Source organism: Carettochelys insculpta, chromosome 5 (assembly GCF_033958435.1).
Source record: "Carettochelys insculpta isolate YL-2023 chromosome 5, ASM3395843v1, whole genome shotgun sequence".
NCBI lineage: Eukaryota > Metazoa > Chordata > Testudines > Carettochelyidae > Carettochelys > Carettochelys insculpta.
The window spans coordinates 64,061,777-64,066,702 of NC_134141.1; positions in this window are offsets into that span (position 1 = coordinate 64,061,777).

Here is a 4,926-nt window from a genome sequence, read left to right on the forward strand (position 1 = left end):
AAAAAAGGAAAGAAGGACAATCCAGGGAACCATATAGACTGGTCAGCCTTACCTTAATGCCTGGGAAAATAATGGAGGAGATCCTCAAGGTGTCCATTTTGGAGCACTTGGAAGAGGGGAAAGTGATCAAAAGTAGTCAACATGGATTCACCAAGCGCAAGTCATGCCTGACCAATCTGATTAGCTTCTACGATGAGGTAACAGGCACTGTGGACATGGGGAAGTCAGTGGATGTGATATACCTTGACTTTAGCAAAGCTTTTTATACAGTCTCCCAAAACGTTCTTGCCCATAAGTTGAGTAAGTATGCATTGGATTCATGGACTATGAGATGGATAGAAAGCGAACTTGATGGTGGGCCCAACGTGTAGTGGTTAATGGCTCATTATCTGGATGGTGTTTGGTTTCAAGAGGAGTGCCCCAAAGTTCGGTTCTGGGGCCAGTGTTGTTCAACATCTTTATTAATGACCTGAAGGAGGGGATGGATCACACTCTCAGCAAGTTTGCAGGTGACACCAAGCTGGCAGGAGAGGTAGATTCATTGGAGGGTAGCAATAGGATACAGAATGACCTGGATAAATTGGAGGACTGGGCTAAAAGAAATCTGATGTGATTCAACAAGGAAAAGGGGAGAATCCTGCACTTGGGATGGAAGAATCCCAAGCATTCTTATAGGCTGGGGACCTACTGGCTAAGCAGCAGTACAGCGGAAAGGGACCTAGGAGTTATGGTGGATGAAAGGCTGGGTATGAGTAAACAGTGTGCCCTTGTAGCCAAGAAGGCTAATGGCATATTAGGAGGAGCATTACAAGCAGATCTAGAGAAGTGGTTGTTCCCCTCTATTCGGCACTGGTGAGGCCACATCTGGAATATTGTGTCCAGTTTTGGGCCCCCAGTATAAAAAGGATGTGGATATGCTGAAGCAGGTTCAGCAGAAGGCAACAAAAATGATTAAGGGACTGGAGCATATTACCTATGAGGAGAGGCTAAAGTATTGGTCGTATATAGTTTACAGAAGAGAAGACTGAGGTGTGATTTAATAGCATTCTTCAACTTCCTGAAGCGGTGCTCTAAAGAGGAGGGTGAGAAACTGTTCTCAATGGTGACAAATGGCAGAACAAGGAGCAATGGTCTGAAGTTACAGAAGGAGAGGAGTAGTTTGGATATTAGGAAAAAAACTATTTCACCAGGAGGGTGGTGAAGCACTGGAATGCGTTAGCTAGAGAGGTGGTGGATTCTCCATCCCTAGAGATTTTTAAGTCCTGGCTTGACAAGATCCTGGCTGGATGACTTAGTTGGGGTTGATCCTGTTTGAAGCAGGGAGCTGGACTAGACGACCTCCTGAGGTTCCTGCCAGGCCAATGATTCTATGATTCTTTGATTTGCAGTAAGGCCTGAGCCTACAAAGATTTATCCCCTTGTATAACTTTGAGTGCTGCAAGTGGTCCATTGACTGCAGTGAAATTGCTCTGTGTGTAAAATATATTTTTTTTGCCTTAGTCCCCAATCTGGCAAACTCTAAAGCTACATCTACAGTAGAGTGATCTGTCAGCAGAAGTTACTGCCAAAAGAGCGTGTCCACACACAACAAACAATCTGTTCTGTTGACAGAGAGCAGCCAGACTGCCTGGCCACTTTCTTGACAGAACAGGCCCCGGAACCCCATCAGACAGGGTCGCATGGCCGGCAAGCCCTTCTGCGAGCCCTGGCCAGGCACGCCCTTAAAGGGCCCCCCCCCAACCCAAGCTTCCTGCCTTTGCCTACCTTGTTGAGGGACAGCAGAGCTACTGCAGGGCTCGCACGCTTTCTTTGAGAGACTTTGCGCTTTCCAGATAGCCATGATGCCAGATCAGCCTCTGAGCTTGCGCTGGACCCACTCCCAGTTGCTTGAGCTGCTGCTCGTGCTGATCACGGCCATCCTAAACTTCCTCTGGGGGGGACACGCCTGACCCTGGGACTGAGGAGCATGCTGTGTAGGCCTGCAAGGTGTCATCATTGGGCCAACAATGGCCCTTCCAGCTGCGGGCCCACCCCCCCCATGGTTGTGGGATGCTGACTCTCTTGTCACTGGTTCTGGGGTGCCTGGCTCCGGTCCCGGGGCCCTGGCCCTGGCCCTGGTGGAGTGGTGGGGCTGGCCCAGCCCTTGAATGGTGCAGCTGTAAGGAAGACATGGAGGAGAGATGCTGAGTCATTCTCGCAATACAGCCCCTAAGGATGGGGATGTCCTGGGAGCACAGGCAGGTGTGCCTTGCACGGTGGGCCCTGCTGCACAGAGACCCCGTGGTGCCTTGTGGACTAGGCTGACTGCTGCTCCCTGTGATCCTCTGCTCAATGGGCTAGTGGCCAAGGGTGGGTGTGTCCAACCACATAGAAGGTGGTGGGTGAGCTGGGCACAGCCTGGCCTTACCTAGGGATCTGCTACATGCATTTGGCTCACAGTGCTGTCTGTGGGAGCAGGTGCTAATAATCACCTGCAGTCATGCCTGCTTGCCAGAGCTGCACTCCTTGGCCTGCTTCCGGCCGTGGCAGGCGCTGGTGGCCCCTCCCTCATGCTGTGGGGTGCACGCCACACTGGGTATTTACTGGAGCATTGGTAATGCTGCTTGACAATATTAACCTTTTGTGCTTCAGCATATTCTCTGGTTCCACTGCCAGACTAGAGAGGTTCAACCCACAGTTAATTTGTTTAAGAACCTGGAAGAGCAAAAGCCCTGTATGTTACATAAGGGTTGTTTATTTTCTTAGTTATTTTTGTTTCATCTTCTGTCTTTTAAAACTCTGATGTGAATACATCTCATGCTGACAGCATTTTGATATTGTAATGAACTGCCTTGACATTGTTTACCATCATAATTTGCCATAATAAGTGCCCTCAGTAGACTTGAATTGACAACTTCTTTATATTCCTGGCATTGTAATGCAGGATCAGACAAATGCTTTAAAAGAATTTTCTGAAGGCTGTTTCGTCCTTGGAGGGGGGAAAGAAAGTGTAGGCTGTGCAGTTGTAAAATGTGTTTCTCAAGCTAAACATTTTCATAATTGCCAAAAAGGCAGTTTATACAAAGAGTTGTTAACAATTGGGGTTTAAGTAACTTTTTAAAAAAGCTCTCGCTTAAACCCCAACTCCGCCCACCCACGGTTTGCAACTTAATCCGAAACAATTTTTCAAGGAGAAATTTGCATTCCAGTGAAGATTCTTCTGCACCAAGTTTCTGCTCAATATCATAAAAATAAGGCAGCTAAGTATAAACAAGAGTTTATCATTTGAACAGTCTCAGTTACATTCTTCTGCATAAATGAGTAGATAAATGACACATTTTTCTCATTTGTAATTTTTTAGTCAATGGTTCTCTAGTTGCCAAGATGTTCTAAATTTTGTGTGTGTGTTATTGTAACAGGGCACAGCAGGCTCCCCCTTTCTCCTGCCTGTGCTGTGCTCCAAAAACACTCTGAAACCTTCTGTCTCAGTAGTCACCAATGTAGTTAATTTACATAGTGCCATCCCATCACCTTCTCACCAGGTATAGTTTGGGTCAGTCTTGAGGATTCCATAATCTCTAGACCCAGAAGGGCAGCGCTACTGCACTTCTTCCCTCTGGGCCAGTATATAGCCCCAGGACAATTAGTCTGGCAGTTGGCCACAAGTTCCCCCAGCCAGCTCCAAATTTACCTTCTTTATTGGGAGTTGGAGGGCAGAGAACTGGCTCCGTGATTCCTGCCGAGCAATCTGCTACACCTCCTTCCTCCCCATTACTGAAGGCTCACCCTTGCTCATCCCTCTTCCATCAACTGGAGCGGGCAGCATGGAGGACGTTTTCCTCCTGGTGACCCTGGGAGTCTTCCTTGTGGGGCTTCTAGTATCCTCCACTCACAGAAATTACATTGCATGGGGGGTGGATGACCCCATGGGTTCACAGCTGCCCACAGGCTCTCAGAACATTTGCTATCCCAAATGGGTCCATCTCCTTTTCCACCTTCTTTTCTGGAAGGGGATGGGTGTTGATCTCCACTTTCCCTGGACACCCAGACCCTCAGGTTCTTCAGACCCAACAAGTGGGGCCTGGGCACCTTCTCCTGAGGGTTGCTTTACAGGGAACCCCAAAGGGCCTTTTCCCTCTTTTAAGGGTCCTGGATAGGGTGTGTCACTGCCCAGCCTCTGTTCTCTAGGGCTTTTAATTTATAGCAGATGGGTTCCTCTCTTCACTGGGGCTTTGTTGTTTAGAGATTTCCACCCTTCAACGTGAAGGAAGGCTCCCGTTTTTCCCACTGTGGACTTCTTCCCATCTCCTCCTTTTCCTCTTGGGAAGGGGACCCAATCTGTGCCTCTAGGTAAAGCAGCACCTTCACTACCCAAACCCTTTTCCACTGAAACCTGACCCAAGCCTCAAGTGGCACCTGGGCCACCAGGTGCTATCTCTCAGCCCTATAGACAAACACCAACATTTAGTACACCACAAATGGAAATTCAGTAGCTGACCAACCAAACTAAAACCAAATATTACCTATTTACTGTACAGATATAGGAATGTTTCAGCGGCAACTCACGCAGTGCCACTTCACCATGGCTGGGTTTTCCTGGTTGAAAAGGGATCTTTCTGGCTTCAGTCAGCCCTGATCAGGCTGTGAAAAGTCAGGCTTGTGGTTCAGCAGGGCAAAGGCAGGACCTGCCTTAGCTCTGTGCATTTCCCTCGAATCACTGGGCGTGTCCCTGCAGCTCATAGGCTTATGGGGGGCTGGAGAAGGCTGAGTGCACTGTAGCCCCTGAGCACCAGCTCGCAATTCCTATTGGCTGGGAACCCATGGGAGTTGTGGGAGCAGTGTTTGTGGGTTCAGGTAGCATGTTGGGCCTCCCTGCCACTTTGCCTGGAGCTACAGGGACCTACTGGTCATTTCCAATCAGCCACTTTAGGTATGCACTTCCTGCAC